The sequence below is a fragment of the Leiobunum rupestre genome, chromosome 1 (genome assembly GCF_980474605.1).
Source record: "Leiobunum rupestre chromosome 1, qqLeiRupe1.1.hap1, whole genome shotgun sequence".
In the NCBI taxonomy this organism is placed as follows: Eukaryota; Metazoa; Arthropoda; class Arachnida; order Opiliones; family Sclerosomatidae; genus Leiobunum; species Leiobunum rupestre.
In genome coordinates, this window is record NC_143384.1 from 86,310,668 (window position 1) to 86,336,409 (window position 25,742).

The window sequence follows — 25,742 nt, forward strand, 5'->3', positions numbered from 1 at the left end:
GCGTAACTTTTCCCTCGGTGAAAATTCATGTTACCCCAAGGTCTACATACCCCCCGAGTTTCATCAAAGTCGGTGATTTACACCTCGGGCACACTCCTCGTAAGTGATTTTTTTTATAAATATCACAAACTGAATTATATTTTATAACAGCATACTGAGACAGACACGAGCGCTCAAGAGAATATACTTAATTTTTCTCTGCGATGCAGTTTGTTTGTTTGTTGACTAATAAAATCCCTGATAAAATTAGCGAATAAGTAGATTAGTCCATTATGAAAAGGGATAATAAAGCTAAACCCTATAAGCAAATTTTAAGTTTAAAAACTTACTGATAGCTCGCGTCTTTTTGTTCGCTCGAAGACCTATCGGTACGAGCTATTGGTAAGTTTTTTAATTTCTTCAAATTTGTTTAGGGTTTAGCTTTATTATCCCTTTTTATTATGGACTTATCTACTTATTCGCTATTTATAAAATCCTTTACAATGCAGTCCATAGGTGGTTCCTTTTAACTTAATATAATCCCCGACCTTTTACGATATTATTTAAATCCCCGACTTATCCCTGACTTTTTTCTCTCCAATTCGAAAATCCTTGACTTCTCTATGCAGGATGTCCAAGTTCCGTACAAACCCTGCATTAATAGATGGCACCACGCTCTCCACTGAAAGCGCTTTCTTTCCGAAGAATTGTACAGATGCATGGCCATCTCTAATAGCAAGGGCCTTTTCATAATACAGGTGGCAATGATGGAACCGACAGTTGCTTTAATGCTAATATTTTTATCGAACCTGATTTCGACCCTGAAACTCTCGCCAAGCTCCGAGGTGGACTCGCAACCGAACTGAATAGTATATTTCACTTTTGACATATAAAAGGCAATAGAGGAATCTGAGCTGAATTTTACCTTGAGTGTAGAGAAAATCAGTTCGGTGATAACTATTGCTAATTGTCATACTTACAGTGGTGTAGTCCTAAAATAAAAAGAACCGGGGCGCTACCTGGGTACAGCCAACTTCGATTACGCGCGAAATCGAAGTTAGCTATACAGCCGCTATAAATGTACGTCCAACTTCGATTTTTAGCGTGATCGAAGATGGCCGTAACTAGGTAACGATTTGAAATTGTTATGGTATTTTTCTGCGGGCAAAATTTATCATAAATTCACACACCCTTTATTCCAGAAAAATGATATACGAAATAGAAGCAAGGTGCGCCCTGGCAAGTTGAAAAAAAGAGGCAGGGCCCGCCCTGGAAAAATGGAAAAACCAAGGCGGGGCGGGGCCCTGCCTTTGAAAAAAGCACCGGGGCGACGCCCTGCCTCGCCCTGGCCCGACTACACCACTGCATACTTATCTTTATAACGTTACTTATGGCAATACGTTACTTATAAGGAGACATCCGGAAGTGTAACCCACCGATTTTGTTCAAACTCAAGGGATTGGTAGACTATCATGTTACTTGAAAAATCCTAAAGGAATTTATTCAAAAATGATTTTGACAACAAAAATAGGAAATTTTCCCAACTAAAATAATATGGGATTCTAACCGATTCATAGGGCCCCCCATGTAAAAATGTTGAACAAATTTGAAAATTTTCAAAATGCCAAAAATAGAAAAAATAGATAAAAATCAACTTTTGGTCAATTGAACAATTTATCTATATATTATTCCGATATTTCACAAATAATCGATTTCAATCAATTATAATCGTTTTTGATCAAATTTACTGCTTTTGATAAAAAAAATTAAAATTTATTATTTTTTTTCAATTTCGAAAAAATAATTTATTTCAAACAATTTTGAATTTTTTTTTTGCCATGTTTGTACTATTCTAAATTTTCTCTCTCAGTTTTCCAATTTTAGCCATTTTGGTTAATTTTCACCCATTTGTTGCATTTTGAAAAATTTGGAATTTGTTAAAATTTTTCACAGGGGGGAGGCACCGGAGGCTAGGAATCGGTCAGAATCCCATGTTATTTTCAATGGGAAAATTTCCTTTTTTTGTTATCAAAAACATTTTTCGTTGCCATGGCAAAACGGTTGCCCATTGAATAAATTCCCTTTAGAATTTTTCAAGTTACATGAAGGTCTACCAATCCCCAGAGTTTGCACAAAATCGGTGGGTTACACTTCGGGATGTCTCCTTATTAGTTTTAGACGGCAACCAAAAGAGGGCGCCTTGATAGCTCTCCGTCACATTATACAGAACGTTGCAATACGAATGATTCCCGCCATTCGAAAACGTGACTCTTGTTTTTGTTTTTGTATCCGTTTCAAAGTTGAAATAAAAGAAATGGCCCAAGGTTCGTCCCACCCGTCAAATATAGCCAGCTCTATTTTACATAAATATTAGAAACCCTTGTTGTTAGAATTGATTTTAAAAACCGAAACATTTTAGATACCTTGAAGGCTCACAGAATCGTTTCAAAATTTGTGCCGACACGTGACTTAAGCATGCTGTTTTCACTTACCAAAACAGGTGATTAATATTTACTGCTATCCTCAAAATTAAACGACTCTGTGGCTCTTTAAAGGTAGTATGAACCTATATTACCGAGTTTCATTTTTCAGCCACTAGTTTCAATAGAAGATTGGTGAAATATATGGCGCTAGTTGTGTAGAAATATTTTTTAGCTCGTGTTATTAACATTTTAATCAATTCTTTCATTAACGTTTTACATCACCAGAAGTAAATGAACCGAAGTTATCGAAATAGCGTTTTCCTTATGAAAATGATGAAAAAATCGAGTCAAATAAAAGCTAATTTCCATCCGGGTCTTTTGGCGCGCTAAATTGCACTAGGGAATTTTGGGTATAGCTATTTCTATGTATAAAAAATGGTTTCATAAAAACAAAAAGTTTTTTTCGGCTTAGGAGCGCGCAAAATTTCAAATTCGAGGTTAAAATGTAAGAACGTATAGCAGTCTCATAACTTCGGTCCATTTACTTCTGACATCACTATATAACCATTTTAATCGCCGTTTTATCATTTCTGTCAAGAATTAATTACTTTAAATTCCCTAAGCGCACCGAATGTAAAATAACTACATAGTATTTATACAACTGTATACAAACTGCATTTTCTGATGCAGAACTTAATCGAATTACGCGTTATTTCGTTACTTGTAAAACGAACCGTTGCTGCAAACAGTTCAAATTTCCCGCCTCCGTAAGCCTTTCCATTTCCAGTACAGGAAGCACGTTTTCGAGATTCGATCGCGTACGTTTCGCCCCCCGATCGATATCAGCATCCACCCTCGTTACCAAGAAGGAAATACTACGCCGCGCCTCACTGAAACCCGTAACGGCAAACTAACCTAAAAGCATTAATCGAGTTAGTCGTCTCTCTTAGCGAAACAAAAACGCGTTTTCCTCAGTGTAAGAAACACGACTAGAGCCGTATTTTTAAACGTAACCTTGATCGTGTATCAGACGAGTGAGTCACAACGTAATGGTGGTTCAAAATTGCTTGTGATTGATGTAATTCACAAAAATTAAAGTTCGTATTCAGTTAGGCGTTTCGACGGTTATCGTGGGCTATATAAAAGATTCGTCGACCATTGTTATAATGCCTAGATGATCCTCGGTGGTCCGGGGTGCGGGCTTCAAACCCGTAGCCGATTAGCGTCGGAGTGGTTCGATTCCACCTTCTGGGCGATGTGTCGTTATCAAAGTTAAATCGTATCATTTTATTTGTTCAATCACATATTAATTAACTGGTGAATTTATTTATCCAATAACTTATTAATTTACTGGTCAATTTATTTGTTAAAAAATAGATTTACTTACTGGTCAATTTATTTATTAAAAAATAGATTTACTTACTGGTCAATTTATTTATTAAAAAATAGATTTACTTACTGGTCAATTTATTTATAAAAAAATAGATTTACTTACTGGTCAATTTATTTATTAAAAAATAGATTTACTTACTGGTCAATTTATTTATTAAAAAATAGATTTACTTACTGGTCAAAAATCAATTTGGATCAGTTTATTTATTCAACAACTGGACAGTGGTGGAGGCAGGAATCTTTGGTTTGGTTGGTCATATATTCTTTATTCTAAAGCTAGAAAAATTTATGCCGATTCTTACCCAACATTTCTTGGTTCCCTGTTAAAATTTGATTAGGAATTTAAGGATCGTTTTAAATATTTTGTACCCTTTTGGTGTTATTCGGTGTTACTAATTACAATTCTAAAAAAGCCTACCTCTGACGCCGCCACTAAAACTGGAAGGTCATTTGTCTCATTTGTCTCTGCGAGCAGCTTTTTCGATATAAATGTACTATAGTGCTATAAACCAACTAGTCAATATTATGACATGTTTGATAATTGTGGTCGTAAAGCTGTGACCTATTTCAAATTGAGTGATAATTTTAATTTTTTTGATAACATACATTTCGAATACATTGTGACGCAGCAGCGTTCGTTAATTATCGGAGTTCAACAATTATAGTTCCATCTATAGCATAGCTTGTTTTCTAGAGCTCGTGCATAAAGCACGATAAAATTGTTTTTTAGGAGCTCGTGCATATAGCGCGATAAAATTATGATTTTCTAGAGCGGGTGCATATAGCAAGGATTCTATATTTTTAGAAAAATATAGAATCCTTGCATATAGCGAGATTAATTTAGGATTAGGTATAGCGTCTGCTGTTATCAAATTAGAGTAAAATGCCTAAATGGCTCTTTGTTATCATGGCGGAAACACAAAACAGCGTAAAATGATAAATAATAGCCTTTTGCAGCGTCTATCCACCATACGTGTAACTGCGTACAGACTTCACAATATTGGCTACCAAACGCGTCTATTAATACGATACTTATCCCCTTTTCGACGGGAACAAAAAGAGGGCATAGCGATAGCTTTCGGCCGACAAATTAAGTTTAAATGTTTAGTGTTAACGATTTTAACATTTCGGCCCCCAGATTTAACCGTAGCTAGTTACGGTAAAAACGAGCCGTAGCGTTTGTTAGAAGAATTTTTCACTTTATTCGCTACTATCGTTAAGCAACAATATAGCCGCGTTCACACTAGACACTTTGGAACCGTTTTAAAACGGTTTCGAAAGTACAAATTAGCCACGTTCACACTAGACATTTGGAACCGTTTTTAAACAGTTTCGAAAGCTAAAATTGAACATTTTCGGTGTCAACTGTATTAATAGCCGTACGATAAATACATTCGACACAAAAAATTTACAATTTGTACTTTCGAAACCGTTTTAAAACGGTTCCAAAGTGTCTAGTGTGAACGCGGCTATAGTAAATTTTTGTGTCGAATGTATTTATCGTACGGCTATTAATACAGTTGACACCGAAAATGTTCAATTTTAGCTTTCGAAACTGTTTAAAAACGGTTCCAAAGTGTCTAGTGTGAACGCGGCTTATGTTTTTTTTAATCAATACTTTTTGCGTCTTGGTTCTCAAATTGGATTTTTAACCACCAAGCAACTACATATTCGTCAAGGAGGGATTAGACTTTGTAAAATTTAGAGGTTCGTCAAGTAGGTGAACATTTAGTTAAGTGTAAAGGAACCACCTATGTACTGCATTGTAGAGGATGATATCATACTTTACAATGCAGTTCATAGGTGGTTCCTTTTAACTTAACATTGCGTATATACTAATCTCCACCACTCTCCCCCTATTTGGCTTTCCGTTGCTATGCAACTCGTTTTGAAATTTTTAATATTTAGGCTTAGTTTCTCTATTCGGTGTTATAGTAGCAAGCAAGAATCTCTATCACGAATTTCAATACAAAATTCATCGATTGGTCGTATTCTCGAAGCCTTTGCCAATGACAACTATTAAATCGAACTATCCGCGCGTCTTTTATCGCATTGCGTTCTGCTCACGCGGGGGCGTGTTTGTTGTTGCTACGGTGTCATCGCCCTCTCCCTAATTACGTTAGGTTAGGATTTATCAGAAGTTATCTCTTACGAGATAAGTATTAATTTTCCTATAGTGCGGTAGAAAAAAATCGAAATAGAAGAGATTTTAGTAAGTTTCAATTGTATTTTGATACAAAGCCAATATTTCCTAAGAAAATTAAGGGCCGTAGTTTAATATTTGCTCTAATAAGTCGTTCCTAAACCTTTTTTAATCAATTTAATTTTTTTTATTACATGAGAGAAGGAAATTTTTCTCAATGAGACCTTGTTGCAAGGATATGACGTAATTGACGTCACTTCCCAGTCGATGACGGTTTTATCGTCATCAAAACTAGTTCTGGCGGGGAGGGAAGGAAGTTAAAACCAGTTTTACGCGACGTCAGTCCGTATTTTCTTTGGTGGCTGTGAAACAAGGTCTCATTTAAATTTTAAATGCAGAGATGTTAAACAGAGGCAGGGGCGTAGGAACCAGGGGGGGGGGGCAAGGGGCAATGCCCCTCCCTAGAATTTTATTGGGAGGGGCAACTAATGTTATTGCTCCCTCCAACCTTTTGGTCAGTTGAAATCTACGCAAGGCTCAAATTATCATTTTAAAAGCATATAAAGCTTATAAAGCTTATAAAGCCATTTGGACTAGGTACGGCTCTGGCCCCCTCCAACTTCTAGAACGTTCCTACGCCCCTGAACAGAGGCACACTTATGAGTAATTATGTTACATATGGTTAAAGTTAGAGAGCGCGCGCATATTTTTGTTTTTGTTGAGCTCGCGCGAAAACGCACGAGACCCTCTACACGGAAATATTAGGAAGCGCGCGCTCAAAAAAATAACACTTTTTATACATGTATGCGTATATATTATTTATAGAAAGAGCTATTATTCCAACAATTCTTGGGACTACCTCTGGAACAAATCATTACAAACAGCACCGAAAATGTCAAAACTCAAAGGACTGAAAACTCGATTTTAGGCCTTTTTAAGAGATCAGAAAAAAGTAAACAACAAAATTCGATAGCACACATAGCCCTCGGTCATAAAAAGTTTAATTACCCTAAGCCTTAAATTTGATTCCACTGACAAAGTGAGGGGAAACAATTATTTGTCCGCTGGTACCAATAGCTCGTTATAATGGTCATAATCGTGTTGGCTCAGTTTTCTAGCGAGTGAAACACGTGCCTGCGACTCATCGATTTCTGCAAAGGCTTCGGGGAAATCTCGGAACGTGACGACGCGATGGAAACGAAATTCGGTTTGGGCAAGAACAATGTGCGCGCTCGAATCTTCCAACTCTTTAATTATGAATGCACCACACGCACTGCTTTCCTTCAAAAGTTCAATTCAAGGGCCTAGTTGCAATCACATGTTTTGACCAGTGTTGGGCATTTTCGTCAAAGAGCCGCTCACGCTCACGTCTTATTGAGCGGTAAAATTTTCGCTCCTCTCTTTTCGCTCTTTTTTGAGCGGTAAAATTTTCGCTCCTCTCTTTTCGCTCTTTTTTGAGCGGTAAAATTTTTGCTCCTCTCTTTTCGCTCTTTTTTGAGCGGTAACATTTTTGCTCCTCTCTTTTCGCTCTTTTTTGAGCGGTAACATTTTTGCTCCTCTCTTTTCGCTCTTTTTTGAGCGGTAACATTTTCGCTCCTCTCTTTTCGCTCTTTTTTGAGCGGTAACATTTTCGCTCCTCTCTTTTCGCTCTTTTTTGAGCGGTAAAATTTTCGCTCCTCTCTTTTCGCTCTTTTTTGAGCGGTAACATTTTTGCTCCTCTCTTTTCGCTCTTTTTTGAGCGGTAACATTTTTGCTCCTCTCTTTTCGCTCTTTTTTGAGCGGTAACATTTTTGCTCCTCTCTTTTCGCTCTTTTTTGAGCAGTAACATTTTTGCTCCTCTCTTTTCGCTCTTTTTTGAGCGGTAACATTTTCGCTCCTCTCTTTTCGCTCTTTTTTGAGCGGTAACATTTTCGCTCCTCTCTTTTCGCTCTTTTTTGAGCGGTAACATTTTTGCTCCTCTCTTTTCGCTCTTTTTTGAGCGGTAACATTTTCGCTCCTCTCTTTTCGCTCTTTTTTGAGCGGTAACATTTTCGCTCCTCTCTTTTCGCTCTTTTTTGAGCGGTAAAATTTTCGCTCCTCTCTTTTCGCTCTTTTTTGAGCGGTAAAATTTTTGCTCCTCTCTTTTCGCTCTTTTTTGAGCGGTAACATTTTTGCTCCTCTCTTTTCGCTCTTTTTTGAGCGGTAAAATTTTCGCTCCTCTCTTTTCGCTCTTTTTTGAGCGGTAACATTTTTGCTCCTCTCTTTTCGCTCTTTTTTGAGCAGTAACATTTTTGCTCCTCTCTTTTCGCTCTTTTTTGAGCGGTAACATTTTCGCTCCTCTCTTTTCGCTCTTTTTTGAGCGGTAACATTTTTGCTCCTCTCTTTTCGCTCTTTTTTGAGCGGTAACATTTTTGCTCCTCTCTTTTCGCTCTTTTTTGAGCGGTAACATTTTTGCTCCTCTCTTTTCGCTCTTTTTTGAGCGGTAACATTTTTGCTCCTCTCTTTTCGCTCTTTTTTGAGCAGTAACATTTTTGCTCCTCTCTTTTCGCTCTTTTTTGAGCGGTAACATTTTCGCTCCTCTCTTTTCGCTCTTTTTTGAGCGGTAACATTTTTGCTCCTCTCTTTTCGCTCTTTTTTGAGCGGTAACATTTTTGCTCCTCTCTTTTCGCTCTTTTTTGAGCGGTAACATTTTTGCTCCTCTCTTTTCGCTCTTTTTTGAGCGGTAACATTTTTGCTCCTCTCTTTTCGCTCTTTTTTGAGCGGTAACATTTTTGCTCCTCTCTTTTCGCTCTTTTTTGAGCGGTATAATTTTCGCTCCTCACTTTTCACTCTTTTTGAGCGGTAACATTTTCGCTCCTCTCTTTCCGCTCTTTTTTTGAGCGGTAAAATTTTCGCTCCTCTCTTTCCGCTCTTTTTTGAGCGGTAAAATTTTCGCTCCTCTCTTTCCGCTCTTTTTTGAGCGGTATAATTTTCGCTCCTCTCTTTCAGCTCTTTTTTGAGCGGTATAATTTTCGCTCCTCTCTTTCAGCTCTTTTTTGAGCGGTATAATTTTCGCTCCTCTCTTTCAGCTCTTTTTTGAGCGGTATAATTTTCGCTCCTCTCTTTCAGCTCTTTTTTGAGCGGTATAATTTTCGCTCCTCTCTTTCAGCTCTTTTTTGAGCGGTAAAATTTTCGCTCCTCTCTTTTCGCTCTTTTTTGAGCGGTATAATTTTCGCTCCTCACTCTTCACTCTTTTTGAGCGGTAACATTTTCGCTCCTCTCTTTCCGCTCTTTTTTTGAGCGGTAAAATTTTCGCTCCTCTCTTTCCGCTCTTTTTTGAGCGGTAAAATTTTCGCTCCTCTCTTTCCGCTCTTTTTTGAGCGGTATAATTTTCGCTCCTCTCTTTCAGCTCTTTTTTGAGCGGTATAATTTTCGCTCCTCTCTTTCAGCTCTTTTTTGAGCGGTATAATTTTCGCTCCTCTCTTTCAGCTCTTTTTTGAGCGGTATAATTTTCGCTCCTCTCTTTCAGCTCTTTTTTGAGCGGTATAATTTTCGCTCCTCTCTTTCAGCTCTTTTTTGAGCGGTATAATTTTCGCTCCTCTCTTTCAGCTCTTTTTTGAGCGGTATAATTTTCGCTCCTCTCTTTCAGCTCTTTTTTGAGCGGTAAAATTTTCGCTCCTCTCTTTTCGCTCTTTTTTGAGCGGTATAATTTTCGCTCCTCACTTTTCACTCTTTTTGAGCGGTAACATTTTCGCTCCTCTCTTTCCGCTATTTTTTTGAGCGGTAAAATTTTCGCTCCTCTCTTTCCGCTCTTTTTTGAGCGGTAAAATTTTCGCTCCTCTCTTTCCGCTCTTTTTTGAGCGGTATAATTTTCGCTCCTCTCTTTCAGCTCTTTTTTGAGCGGTATAATTTTCGCTCCTCTCTTTCAGCTCTTTTTTGAGCGGTATAATTTTCGCTCCTCTCTTTCAGCTCTTTTTTGAGCGGTATAATTTTCGCTCCTCTCTTTCCGCTCTTTTTTGAGCGGTATAATTTTCACTCCTCTCTTTCAGCTCTTTTTTGAGCGGTATAATTTTCGCTCCTCTCTTTCAGCTCTTTTTTGAGCGGTAAAATTTTCGCTCCTCTCTTTTCGCTCTTTTTTGAGCGGTATAATTTTCGCTCCTCACTTTTCACTCTTTTTGAGCGGTAACATTTTCGCTCCTCTCTTTCCGCTATTTTTTTGAGCGGTAAAATTTTCGCTCCTCTCTTTCCGCTCTTTTTTGAGCGGTAAAATTTTCGCTCCTCTCTTTCCGCTCTTTTTTGAGCGGTATAATTTTCGCTCCTCTCTTTCAGCTCTTTTTTGAGCGGTATAATTTTCGCTCCTCTCTTTCAGCTCTTTTTTGAGCGGTATAATTTTCGCTCCTCTCTTTCAGCTCTTTTTTGAGCGGTATAATTTTCGCTCCTCTCTTTCCGCTCTTTTTTGAGCGGTATAATTTTCACTCCTCTCTTTCAGCTCTTTTTTGAGCGGTATAATTTTCGCTCCTCTCTTTCAGCTCTTTTTTGAGCGGTATAATTTTCGCTCCTCTCTTTCCGCTCTTTTTTGAGCGGTATAATTTTCGCTCCTCTCTTTCAGCTCTTTTTTGAGCGGTATAATTTTCGCTCCTCTCTTTCCGCTCTTTTTTGAGCGGTATAATTTTCGCTCCTCTCTTTCAGCTCTTTTTTGAGCGGTATAATTTTCGCTCCTCTCTTTCCGCTCTTTTTTGAGCGGTATAATTTTCGCTCCTCTCTTTCAGCTCTTTTTTGAGCGGTATAATTTTCGCTCCTCTCTTTCAGCTCTTTTTTGAGCGGTATAATTTTCGCTCCTCTCTTTCAGCTCTTTTTTGAGCGGTATAATTTTCGCTCCTCTCTTTCCGCTCTTTTTTGAGCGGTATAATTTTCACTCCTCTCTTTCAGCTCTTTTTTGAGCGGTATAATTTTCGCTCCTCTCTTTCAGCTCTTTTTTGAGCGGTATAATTTTCGCTCCTCTCTTTCCGCTCTTTTTTGAGCGGTATAATTTTCGCTCCTCTCTTTTAGCTCTTTTTTGAGCGGTATAATTTTCGCTCCTCTCTTTCCGCTCTTTTTTGAGCGGTATAATTTTCGCTCCTCTCTTTCAGCTCTTTTTTGAGCGGTATAATTTTCGCTCCTCTCTTTCCGCTCTTTTTTGAGCGGTATAATTTTCGCTCCTCTCTTTCAGCTCTTTTTTGAGCGATAATAATTACGCTCTTTTCTAGCATACAAATAACTTATGAAGCTTTAACTACATCTTCATCTACTTTCTACACATAATCCCTAGGTATGTAGGGGCAGTAGCGTATCTACCAGGAGGGCGAAAGGGGCCCCAGGTGCAAACTTATAAGAGTGGAGGGCGCGTTTTGAATGATCGGTCGCAGATTATCACGTGTACATTTTTTAATCCTTGTATTTCAGACTTTCAGTAAAGTCTTAAGTTTAATTTCAATGTTTATTACCAAAGCAAATAATATTTGTAGTTCATTTGCCATAATAATGAATTAATTCGTCAATTAATTAATACTCGAAGTCATTCAAATTATTATTAATTATTTAATATTAATTGTATGAGAGGGGGCTAAGGTTTTGTCTTCCGCCCCGGGCGACCGTAAGTTTAGTTACGCCACTGTATAGGGATTGTCGTGTACTAGTTTCACGTATCGAAAACCCTCATCGCCATTGCTAATTATTTTGAAATCGGACACCCAGAAGACAGAAGTTTAAGCGGAAAATGTCTCGCTCCTCTCTTTCCGCTCTTTTTTGAGCGGTAAAATTGTCGTTCTTATTTTTCCGCTCTTTTTTTGAGCGGTAACATTTTCGCTCCTCTCATTTTTGTTTTGCGCTCTTTTAAAAAGATATTTTACCGCTCATTTTCGCTCATAATAACAAATCCGCTCACAATGAGATGAGCGGTGCCCAACACTGGTTTTGACGCGTGCTTCACTCAATTAATGGTCAGACCCCGATCTATTAAAGGCCGACTACATAAATTTTCGGTTTACTCTGTCTTTCACTGGAAGTAGGCTGACTGCATGGCACACTTGTATTGCAGTAAGCCTACTTCCAGTGAAAGACAGAGTAAACCGAAGATTTATGTAGTCGGCCTTTAATAGATCGGGAATCCATATCTCTACTTGGAATGCTTATCCTAGCGGATCGCGTATGGTAAGATCACTCTGACGGCTTTGGCCCCGCCTACGAGATAAAAAATTCCCTTTGCGCGCGCTCCCCTCTCACGTTGTTGTTTGTTAAGTTAACATAGTGACGTCAAAAAATAGGGCTGTGCGAGTAGTGCTTTGAGGCAATCGAGTCAGTTATCGAGTATCAATTTTTTTAATCGAGTATTCGAGTTGAGTAATATTTGAAGTCGAGTCGAGTAATCGAGTACATGATTTAGGGGAAACTTTCCCTAATTATTCGAGTCGAGTAACTTAAAAAAAACCTCGAGTAATATTTTTAACGAGTCGTTTTATCAAGCACTTGCTTAGGAGCTGGTTTTATTTAAGAAATTATGAAATTAAATTTAAAAGGAGTATAAAGTAACTTTCAATGCTGAAAAATATTCCTTTAATTTAAAAGAACCACAGTTTCCACAACTTTGTAGGTACCGTTTATTCCCCCGTTAAAAGTTGTAAAACCCCTCTTTGCACTTTGAAGCAACGAAGATAGAAAAAACAATTACTCGACGAGTTTAGAGAGCAGCTTATTCGAGTAGTCGGGTACCCGAATATGCCATTTTTTTGTACTCGGTAATCGACGAGTTTTCTCCAATTACTCGACCTCAAAAAAGGCCGAGTACTCGATGATGTTCGAGTACTCGATGATGTTCGAGTACTCGATGATGTTCGAGTACTCGATGATGTTCGAGTACTCGATGATGTTCGAGTACTCGATGATGTTCGAGTACTCGATGATGTTCGAGTACTCGATGATGTTCGAGTACTCGATGATGTTCGAGTACTCGATGATGTTCGAGTACTCGATGATGTTCGCACAGCCCTACAAAAAAACCGTCAGCCACATCGAGACTAAAATCTGCCGCGATAAGTAGAGGTATGGATTCCTGCAATTACGGATACAGCGAATGAACTTAGGACGAAAGTAATAGTTTAGTAGACTCGTTTCGGTCGAGAATGACAGAAGGGTAAATGGTTTTTAATTAGTACATGTTCCTACTCAGTGTAATTTTAACATTTCACTAAGTTAGGAAATAAAGTATTGTTATAAGTCGGAAATTTTCCGTATTTTAAAGAAAAAAATTAAAAAAAGTTTTCATTCCATGATTAGTCTAGTATTATTTGCAAATTTAAATAAAGCTGCAATTTCGCCTAATTTCTTCAAATCTAAAAGTAAACTAAACCTCTACAGTCTACACTAGCTTTAAACTGATTAACAATGTAACACTATTAGTATGTTTACCGTTATTAGACATTTTATATCGATAAAAAGTTTAAAAAATTAAAAACCCTTAAAAAGTAATTTACGCGAGCGAATTTACGTTTCAATTTTTATTTTTCCGATTTACGGAAAATTTTCCGCATTTTATTTTTCCGGAAAATTAACAAAATGAACCAAAATAATTTGATCCTTGATGAGTGGTACCATGAAATTATTCATATTCAACCATGAATATAGATCTGCTATGATACTGGTGCCATCACGTTCAAAAAAAGGCTGAGCTTTTAAAACCTGCCCACAGTGGCGTCCCCCCATACGTCTGCCTAAAATTTCGCGTCCAAAACTATTATGAGTCCGTTTGATAAGAGAACTTATGGGTAAGAACAATACGTACGACGGTCAGAATACACACAATCCTTCTAATGTGTTAAGTTTGTTAGAGCTATTCACAGCAACCCGCAACGCCGGTATCACAACCAAAATATATCCACGGTCACACATTTATACATATTTACACTTATTTGTTACTTCTAGTCATACTTTGAAAGCATCGAAGATTCCTTCGATCAGTGTCACTCTTATTTTTTACTTCTGATCACACCTATTTGTTACTACTAGTCAGCCGTTGAGTGTCACACTTATTTCTTCTGGTTAATAATAATAATAATAATAATACTAATAATAATCAGCTAGGCTAATACCCAAGGCACCACCTTAGGCAAAGAGTAGTTCGATCAGTTTCATACTTATTTGTTACTTCTGATCACACTTATTACTTCTGGTCATACGCCGAAGACTAGTTCGATCAGTGTCATACTTAATTGTTACTTCTGGTCATACGTTGAAAGCGCGGCGCACTGTGAACGGCCTTGAAAAACGCCAGAGGGAAATGGACGCGTAGACCTCTATAAACACGCGGATTTATAATGTTGGAAATTGCGGGGCTCCGTATACGCTGCCCAAAAAACCTTACTAAGAATTAAAATTAAGGAACGTATTTGCAACTCTTGGTTATATGTAAACCACAGCTATTCAAAAATATAACTTTCATGAAAATCGGACTTAAATTAAGGAACGTTATGTCGACTTTCAGTCGGAAATATAAGTGGCACACTTATTTGTTACTTCAGGTCATACGTTGTAAGCATCGCGTATTACTCCGATAAGTATCACCCCGAAAACTATACTTAAATTTAATATTTACTGATATAACCGAAGTTGTAGTTCAAATGAATCCTAACCTATCCAATAATTTTTTTTAACGTTACCGGACTTAATTTTTAACAAAATATCAACCACACAAGCCAAACTACCGAAAACTGTAAATTGGGCAAATGCCCAACTTCTTGGGCTTCGATTTCAAACCTTTATGAAAGGCTATCAATGGCGATGCATTTACATTCGAACGAGATATCATTGACTCTTCTAGCCCTAACCGTTGAAGGGGTATGCGTGACACGGCGGCATCAGCGGCATCGGCAACGGCTACACTGTACCTGAGACTAATACACACAAATCCTTAGGATTGTGCTGTGTAAAAACGCGAAAGTTGCGCGTGAAATTAGTTTTAGTTTATCTAAAATAAATTTAGCGAGTGAAGAATTAACCCAAAAGGTTATTGCTAGGTTAGCCCTTGATAAGGAGGAAGGAATTTTAAAACCACAAAGGCTCAAACTTCTATACCATTTTGGTTTACGTTTGTTGACTGAATTGAAAATGATATTTCAAAAATTCAAACAGAATACCTAGCTGTAGCCAAAGATATAAAAATTATTCAATCGGACTTCAAATGATACTAAGCCTAGGTCCGATAAGTTACGTAAATGAACTAATGATAGATTCTGAAAATTATCACGAGAGGGGGAAAGAATGGCTTTCAAAAGATTCACTTTTGAACTAATCCTATTGGTAGAAACGGACATTTTAAAAGCACTTTTTAAACCATATGTAAATAATGTAAAACTTGGGGAGTCCAAAAACGAAACGCAAACATAGACGCAAAATTTACTAACTGTAACTCCAGAGCGCGAGCGGGTTTTTTACGTCATTTCCTTTCCTCTCCGATTGGCTCGTTTAAATAGTCGTTGTGACGTAAATCGGCAGAAAGTCTAGCCTTTTTTTAAATAATGATGGTACCAGGTATATAATCTACTGTTCTACATTCATGGTTGAATATGAATAAATTCATGGTTGTACCCATCCGCGGTTTGGCGGGACATTCGCCCCCAAAGGGCCGCGGATCTACGTTGACCCCACGAAGATACATGTTTCATATTTATGGCCTAAATGGATTCTTCTCACTTCAGATATATAATATACTTCTGATATGTATGTCATTCCTTTTACTGCTTTCGAAAAACTGCTTCAATTAATATTGAAGTGGCTTATTTAAACTAAAACCAGCTACTTCGCGAGCATTATCAAGTTATACTTTACACAGGTCGCTCCATCGTAGAAGGCGATAGCGTCTTTTGGGATTTCATTTACGGAAATCTGAATTAATAAATAGGTCCAACGTGAGCGCTTCACTTCGTTAAATATAAATTTATTTCCTCCTCCCCCCCTCGAAGGTATCGGGTTATGTTTAGTCGCATTCTCTGACGTCAACGGCTTAATTTCGCGTTTCCACGATACGTCACTTAGCTGTAATTGAATCCTGCTTTTATTTTATTGATGGATCTTCCGTTTTCTGATGTCAGAGAAACGGAATTCTATACGCGACAATCGCGACATTTCGACTCTCAACAATTCAAATTTCGAAATCTCCGTAAAACGTGCTTGTTCATTAAACACGAGCTCATTACCGACAACTACTTGGTTTGAAAGAACAGCTTTTTGGAAATACCATACTTTACTCTGTAGTCGGAAGAATAAGATTTAAGTTACCATTCGCAAAACTAATTGTCAAGGATAAAGAATTTTAATATTCACGATTTGAGAAAGCGAAATTGACTGCTTTTATTAGTCAAGGTTCGTATAAATGCTCGCCGCACTTTTATTATTTTTGAGTAAACTAAGTTTCAATGTGGTTTTATTAATTTTGAGTAAACTAAGTTTCAATGTGGTTTTATTAATTTTGGGTAAACTAAGCTTCAATATGCTTTTATTAATTTTGAGTAAACTAAGCTTCAATGTGGTTTTAGGAATTTTGAGAAAACTAAGCTTCAATGTGGTTTTTAGAATTTTGATTAAATTAAGATTTAATATACTTTTAGGAATTTCGACTTAACTAAGTGTGAATGGGTTTTTAGGGATTTTGCGTAATATAAGTTTATAAGATCTAAGAAATATTGTTAACAAACAAGTTGGCAAGCCAAAATATACCTCTCCTCGGAAGAATTGTCCCTAGTGCTATTAATTTCTTTAGATAACCCTTAAAGATATATCTCCGCAATTTAGAGTTACTTGTTAAAAATGTTATCCCAGTTCTATCCCGCCCGGTATAAAATTTTAATTATAATTAAAATAATTGAGACGAAACGACCAATTTTAATTTATTCAGAATATCATAAGTTAAGTAGTTACAACAGTGAGTTAGACGTACTATAACAATGCACAATTGAATGTAACCCTATTTACGGTACAAGTTTGTCAGTTGAATATAATACAAAGCAAATTTTAATGAAAGATATATCTACAGAGGGTATTATAACGACCGTTCGCTTTTTGGTTTATAATTTTAACGGAATCGGGCTGATTTTAATTAAACGATAGTTTATCGAAATTTTGTTAAAAGAATATTCCCTAAGGTCGCGCGATAAATTTACGAGAATTATTTCCCGTCGCCGTTATATCGCAAATTTAGTTGATTCGGGATTGCCAGAACTTTAATGTTGTGGGCGAGTGATTAGAAAATCAAATGGCAACCAGAATTATGCAAAATTATAAATGTTTATTTTCATTCAGAACAGTCTATGGAACGTTGTAGATTTAACTTTCATCAATAACCCAACAATATATATTCCTCCTACGTAATTGTACAGAACTGGTACTCAAGTGTCTAAGACTAGATTTGTCTTAGTTCATCGTGATTGAAAAATAAACCAAAACATACTTACACTTAAGTAAATATCATAAATTATACTGAGTAATTTTAACTAAATTCAAACTACCTTACTATAAACTCTTGTCTTAATTAACAGCTGAGAGCTGTTCGCTACTAATTACTTCCAATCTACTTAATTAGCCTCACAGGTTGAGTTGATAATTTCAAGGGTATAATTAGGTTATTCCAATTCAAAAAATAAAAACAATCAATTTTATCTTACAGCTGACTTGAGTTAGTTCACAATTACTTTAACACTTTCAGTCTTAAACACGCACTGTTCATACACTTAAGTCCATTCGCTCACGTTCCAAACGCGAAACACAATTTAACTCTTTCCTTGACCGAAGACCGAAAATACTAATTAAAACCGCAAAGTTACCTCATAACTTTTGACCGAAACCAGGATCCCGTCCTGTAGTAGTTCGTCTGACAGCCAAGAACTAAGAAAGACTAAATCTTCCACTTTGACGGCAACTAAAGTTCGAAAAATTGAAGAGATTATATTTTTTACCCGGTTTGATTGATAGTGGCGCTATGTTATTACTTTGATATAGTTTCCGCGGGAGTTTTGAATAATTCAATAAACAATATATACAGTGTTTGTATTAATCCGTTTAGTAAAAAAACCCGCCTTATCATAATTGTTCCTTTACTTGAATATTTTCCCTAAGGTAGTCAATGGCTCGGCGGTGAACTATTCGCATTGTAACAATGCGACCCGAGTTCAATTCCGGATCGCGATCAAATTTTACATTAAAATACTAAAATATTTAATTAAATATAAGATTAATATAATCTATAAATATAAGATTAATATAATCTATAAATATAAGATTAATATAATCTATAAATATAAGATTAATATAATCTATAAATATAAGATTAATATAATCTATAAATATAAGATTAATATAATCTATAAATATAAGATTAATATAATCTATAAATATAAGATTAATATAATCTATAAATATAAGATTAATATAATCTATAAATATAAGATTAATATAATCTATAAATATAAGATTAATATAATCTATAAATATAAGATTAATATAATCTATAAATATAAGATTAATATAATCTATAAATATAAGATTAATATAATCTATAAATATAAGATTAATATAATCTATAAATATAAGATTAATATAATCTATAAATATAAGATTAATATAATCTATAAATATAAGATTAATATAATCTATAAATATAAGATTAATATAATCTATAAATATTTAATTAAATATAAGATTAATATAATCTATAAATATTTAATTAAATATAAGATTAATATCATTTATAAATATTTAATTAAATATAAGATTAATATAATTTATAAATATTTAATTAAATATAAGATTAATATCATTTATAAATATTTAATTAAATATAAGATTAATATCATTTATAAATATTTAATTAAATATAAGATTAATATCATTTATAAATATTTAATTAAATATAAGATTGATTTAATTTATAAATATTTAAAATGATGTAGAATAAATTATAGTACCTAACGTTATAACTTTGTAAAGGACATACGCCAAAGCTGTTTTTTAGAAAAACACCGTAAATTATCAAGCGTTGGTGGCTGAGTGGTTAGAGTACATCTCTTGCACGAGGCAGACCCGGGTTCGATTCCCGGCCGGCGCCAAAAAGTCGCAAAATGATACTAAGACGAATACCGTGTACAACTGGTGGAAACCCTGCCATTGGACGTTGAGAGGTAGCATAATAATAATAATCAGCTAGGCTAATACCCAAGGCACCACCTTAGGCCTAAATCATCAAGCGACTTTAAGCCGGGTTACAATGCATTACACTCAGCACTCGGTCCGTCCCAAAGTCATTAAAAAGAAGTTGGAGAGAAAACGCCCATACAAATACAATAGACTCAACATCCAAAACCATCATAACACGACCTACAACATAACAATAACGAAATATCCGGTGAGCGTTTACGAAAAAAGACCAACCAAACCCAATCGCAAATCAATCCGTTAACGCTCACCGTCACACGGTGGTTTTGCCAATCTCTTCGAGAAACTGCGTACGCAGTGATTACACTTTGCACCGAAAATGCGAACGCGTTCGCAGGCCTGACAGACAGACCCACAGACAGACCCACAGACAGACACGGTGGTTGTACAAAGTCCCCTCGGAGAGGTAAAAATAAAGAATCTGAAATATCTTAAAGCAAGTGTCGGCTCTATCATTGCCTACGTTATTTTTGATTGGGTCTATGTATGCGCTAAGGGTGGGCTGAAGTGGGCTTTAGCCCCCCTGCATTTCTGAGAGGGGCCACATATTTACATTAAAAGGGCCACATATTTATAATTAAGAGGCCACATATTTGAATTTATGACTTTCTTTATCTCTAGAAATTTGTTTTATTGCCAAGAAACGTTTTTCTGGAAAAAAAACTTTCAAAATCAATTTGTTTACTCAATAAGATAGTAGACCATAAACAGATATATTCGGGTGGAAGGGAGTGGAAATTGAGAGAAAGTTGAATGGACAATAGAAAGAAAAGAAAGGGAATTTAGGGAAATACCCCGGGCATGCAAGTGTCCCCTCCAGGTCGGATACAAGGTCATAGAGGTCCAGTAAACGCGACGAGAGCCGCAACAATAAAACGTCCTTGCTCTTCTCGCTTCCTGGAAAATTTATAAGGGGTCACTAAAGTTGTAAGGGCCACCAAATTCTTAGGGGCCACAAATAATTAGCCCACCTGTGAAAAAACCTTAGCGGCGCTACTGTCTGATACGTGATTACGAATACCCAATGACCTAAAAGCATGCTTTTGGCCACGCCATATAGGTAAATTATGCTGGGTAATGTGCCTAATCAACTTGTTTCAATTTGCACAGTGGCGACAACTGTCTAGCGAGAACGCAACTACACTTGAGCCGACACTTGCTTTAAATTTATAAACGCCGCGTTTACTATAGGTTTTGCCACGTGACATTCGAATTGATGGGGTCCGTTGAAAACCTTCGAACAGTTCGTCGTCATTGGAAAGTACAAGAACGCGACCGCACTCGCAAAAGTGCAGATTGAAACGCGAGAAGCCACAACAAATACAGGAAAAAAATCTTCAATTGTTTCGGCGATAATTTCTGGCGAAGGCGTGAATATTTGAAGGGGGGGGGGGGCGAACACGTTTACGAGGCACGTTGCGATAATTGCACGACGCACAGGTACAATAAATTGATCGAACAATAAGCTTTCAACAGAAACCAAGAATGCATTTATTCGTAGACAGAGAATGCTCAGACGATTACTAGCATTGCTGCCAATCCCCCCCTCGTTCGAAGAGTACTTTTGCGCGATTTCTCCCCCCTCTCTAGCAGCGTTGCCAACCGTACTATAATTATAGTACATTTCGATAATATTACCTTTCGATTTTCTCTGTGCTATAATTGCAATCGCGTAATATATAGTACGCTTTTTGCGATAATTTTACTATATTTCCGATATTCTGGTGATAATTAAAGAAATTATAGAAAGTTCCTTTCTGTTCACTTAAGTTATATAACTCCTAATATATGCTAAGAATGGAAATATTATACTCCTTGGTTTGTACCTTCTTCTTAGACTCACAAATACGGCCGACTAATCAATCATCATAAGCGAAATAGGCCGTGGAACTTGGTGACTCACTGTCTGAGGTCCACGGCCAACTATATAGCGGTATAGCGAGTAATCAAAGTTGGCCATACTTGTGTACTAAAATTCGATAAATTTTAGGTTTCGATACTATAATTTAAGTTATGGGAATTGGCAACGCTGCTCTCTATTGGGCCGGGTAGATTGGGACCTTGATGCCCGACCATCGTCTGGAAGTAGCACTAGTCCATTCTCGCAGACACTGTCTTTTCCCGTAAATGTAACTGTCATCCTGGTGGCAGCCAACGCGAGTGACTTAATCGCCAGAGAGAGTGAGATAACGCAATTCCGATAAACGAACAAAAAAGGATTCTCGGTTTCAACGCACTCTCTTCTTGATAAGGCGCCCTGTCAATCTAATCGGACATCGTACTTCTTTAAAGGGAGTTTAAAGTATTTTTAAAGGGAGTATTCTTTTAAGACTGGTTTTCATTAGGGCCGAAACGTCACGAGGCGACGGCGAGTGAGGACGCAAAAAATCCCCGTTAGGCCTAAAGCCTAAATTTCCACTAAAGGTCACTCAACCACTGCCTTCTATAATACTAGGCCTAGAAGTAAGAAAAAAATGGGGTGGCGGTTACGATTTTGAAATATTCGCTTTTTTGGGTATGGAAAGTGCGGGAAATTCAAACGTACGCGAAAATTTTTAATATTAATAGCGAAAATACACTTTAATAATGTCAACATTCAATTTATAGGACAAATAATGAAATAGATTTAGTAAAAAAAAATATTTAAAAATAAGCTTGGATCTTCTACAGGTTTTTTAATCCATTAAAAAAAAACATTATTGTTTTGAAGCCACCAGTGACAGGAGACTGCTGATTGGCCGCTGCCGTTTAACCTTTTTTACACCAAACCAAAAAAAAAAAACCAAGAGAGCGACTTCTAGCGCGAAAATCATGTCAGTTTGAAAATGTCACTTAAAAAATCGACGTAGCTACCATTTCTAGGCCTAGTATTATAGAAGGCAGTGACTCAACGAATCAACCATTTGACGCGCGTAAAGAAAATTGCATTATGACGCGCGCTAGTGGAAAACCATCATAATACATTTAATTAATAATTAATAATAATAATAATAGTAATCAGATATGCTAATTCCCAAGGCACCACCTTAGGCCTAAGTCATCACGCGACTTTTGAAGCCATTAATTCAGGTGCCCGGGTTACAATGCGTTTACCAGCGTGGAGTGTTTACCCTTGTGTTAGCAGACGAATTTTTGATTTAGGTTCTATTCCCTTTAAGCAGAAGGGGGTTTAATTCGGGGATTGGGAAAGCCTGGATCGAGGGGTCCGACATTTGCACATTTTGCAAACGGGATTTTGAATCTCAAAGTGATTTCAGATATGAGAAAATTATTTTGAGATTTCATAGCGCAATTTTAGTGTTGATTTCTGGTAATTTATGCTTATTTTGAGATTTTGGAACTAGCTTTCGCCCAGATTTCAGGATTTTAAAGCTGATTTCAAGATTTCTAAAATCATTTTTCTCAAAAGTGTACGGGATTTGTACCAATGTCGGACCCCTAGGCATGGATTTAACTTTAAAATAATATTGTTCCTAAAAACGTCTTTAAAACTGAACTTTATTTTGACAACTGACTATTAAGTTCGTGAAAATACTTGTTGTTAAGACTCCCAATGGAAATAATCGATAAGGGATTTCTAGATCAATCACACCAAAGTGACACCATTAGAAGCAAAATGTGATACTTACAATCTTCTATTTCACACTCAACCAAATCTGCTTAGAATGGTTTCTACCATGCGCTAAAAATGTAAGCTAGGATAACCAAGAGGGTATCAATAAACTTTTCACACTAAAAGTCTATCAACAGCGCTCCAAGCGGCAAAAAAAGATAAATTTACCTTGCTTAATTAACTATTTAGTTAAAATATTTTCAGACTGAAATAATCGTTGAAATGATCGATTTCCAGTCTGTTAAATTGTAAATACAGTATATTAAAGTATGATGAAGTTGGTTTCAATATTTTTCATCCTTTAATTATGAATAGGTCTTTCAATAAAAGTTACGTCCCCCTTCCATCCCGCCCGCCGCGTAAAACCGGAACTAGGTGATTTAATTTCTGTTACACGGCTACCAGATTTTAGCGGGTAGTTGTACAGCCAACCCTCTTTGGAACAGCCAACTTCAATTCAAGATTTCGCTTTAAACTGTAAGCCTCGCCACACGCGTTACCGTTCTCTGTGGTCCTTCGTTAAGATATTTTAAAATAAAATTTTAATTAAATGAAATAAATCTAATGTAAATAACTTAATAATTTCTAGTTTCAGTTAAATAGAGAAGATATGGAGCCACTAGACGGTAATAAAACCCCAAAACCAGCAAAAGTACAGTTAATGCTCAAATCTCCGAAGATATTGAAGGAAAATTCAAAACGAGAAAAACTGATCCCATTAGAACTCAACGTATTACTTTCACAATCCGGAATGCAACAAGTGTTTCCTTGAACCCACGTAGCTTTTTTAGGCATTTTAGAATAATGAAATCCCGACTTATTATCTATGATCCCGAATTCCAACTTAGGCCTAACGTTTACAGCGTTAAAAATATTTCCTTATTTCAGGCACCAAGCGACCACAAGTGACAAAGACTATACAAAAAGGAATCTGTTAGTCCAGGCGCGGAATGTTAATACTCCTTGGCGAGTGCTGAACAGGTTTCATTGAAAGGCCTATTGCATAGTTATTGACATTGTAGCAGGGTTTAGTTAAACACGCTATTTAAAACTGCGACTTTCGTGTGTATTTCTCGTCAATAAAAGCCACAATTATTGCATTAAATCACGGATAATATACCAACAAACTTTAACATTACATATTTTTATCTCACTGTGCAGTTATCATTACAATAAATACCAACATTTCAAATTTCGTCACCAAAATTCCGAAATTAAAATAAAATATCTAGAGAAAGAAAATTCAATTGAAACATATTTCACCTTTAACATTTATCAAATAGAATAATATGAAGGGGAATTTTGGAAGTCGAAAATGTAAATGTTTGGTAGGCTGTTTTTCACTCTTCTTTTCTACGATCAAAGTGTAGTATTTTTTTCACACCAACAAAGTATATTTATAATAAAATAATTGCTTTTTTAGTTTAAGTAGCGAAAATATACTACACTTTGATCTTAGAAAAATGGCGAAGAAGCTTTTACTTAAATTTACAAAAGCAATTATTTTATTCTAAATATATTTTGTTGACGCGGAAATATACTACACTCTGATCTTAGCCAAACGACGAAGAAGCTTATTAACACACGACAAAAACAATCACTTTATTTGAAATAAAAGATATTGATACTACACTTTGATCTTATCCAAACGACGAAGAAGCTTATTAACACACAACAAAAGCAATCACTTAATTTGAAATAAATGTTATTGATACTACACGTAGAAGCTTATTAATACAAAACCAAAAAAATAACTTTATTTGAAATAAAAGTTATTGATACTACACTTTCATCTTAGCCAAATGACGAATAAAATTAAAAAACCATTAATTATTTATACAATAGAATATATAATTAATATTTTAATTATTTATACAATAGAATATATAATTAATATTTTAATTATTTATACAATAGAATATATAATTAATATTTTAATTATTTATACAATAGAATATATAATTAATATTTTAATTATTTATACAATAGAATATATAATTAATATTTTAATTATTTATACAATAGAATATATAATTAATATTTTAATTATTTATACAATAGAATATATAATTAATATTTTAATTATTTATACAATAGAATATATAATTAATATTTTAATTATTTATACAATAGAATATATAATTAATATTTTAATTATTTATACAATAGAATATATAATTAATATTTTAATTATTTATACAATAGAATATATAATTAATATTTTAATTATTTATACAATAGAATATATAATTAATATTTTATTTATTTATACAATAGAATATATAATTAATATTTTAATTATTTATACAATAGAATATATAATTAATATTTTAATTGTTTATACAATAGAATATATAATTAATATTTTATTATTTATACAATAGAATATATAATTAATATTTTAATTATTTATACAATAGAATATATAATTAATATTTTAATTATTTATACAATAGAATATATAATTAATATTTTAATTATTTATACAATAGAATATATAATTAATATTTTAATTATTTTATACCACAGAATTACACCTAATTATAACCGGCAAAGAAAGGTAAATCAATTGAAAAATTGGTAAAATTTGAACGTAGGAATAACGACAAAACACGCAAACAAATATTTGTAGTAATCACCAATAAGACCAAGAAATAAGGTTGCGTAAAAGGCGAAGCCTTTGAAAGAAACACGGTGGGAAATTTAATGTTAGTAAACACTAAACAGCTAGAGTCCGTCGTCCGTTTGCCAACACCGTTTGTACAGAGAATAACCTACAAAGGCGAAACCCGCTGGCGGAAAACGCGTTTCAGGTCACGTCGATTGTCACGTTGCGCCGACTGATCCTCTCCGGGCTACACGCGAAGCGGAGGGCAGACAACGTTAGCCCGGAGAAACCGTAGTCAACAGAATCCACGCTTCGAATCGCGTGACTCGGGACTCAACGCGCATGCGCGGAAACTCAACGACGTCACTTTATCCGCACGTGAGTTCGCTC

The 25,742-nt window shown here is 35.6% G+C and overlaps 1 protein-coding gene and 1 non-coding gene across 2 annotated transcripts in view; both read left to right on the forward strand.

The window, feature by feature from the left end:
* The window catches only part of LOC149968657 (uncharacterized), a 365,051-nt gene that overhangs the window by 152,147 nt on the left and 187,162 nt on the right, over window positions 1–25,742 (forward strand). The window lies entirely within an intron of this gene.
* Window positions 3,571–3,657, forward strand: TRNASTOP-UCA (transfer RNA opal suppressor (anticodon UCA)). The gene has a single exon. It is a non-coding gene; the product is annotated as a tRNA-Sec (tRNA).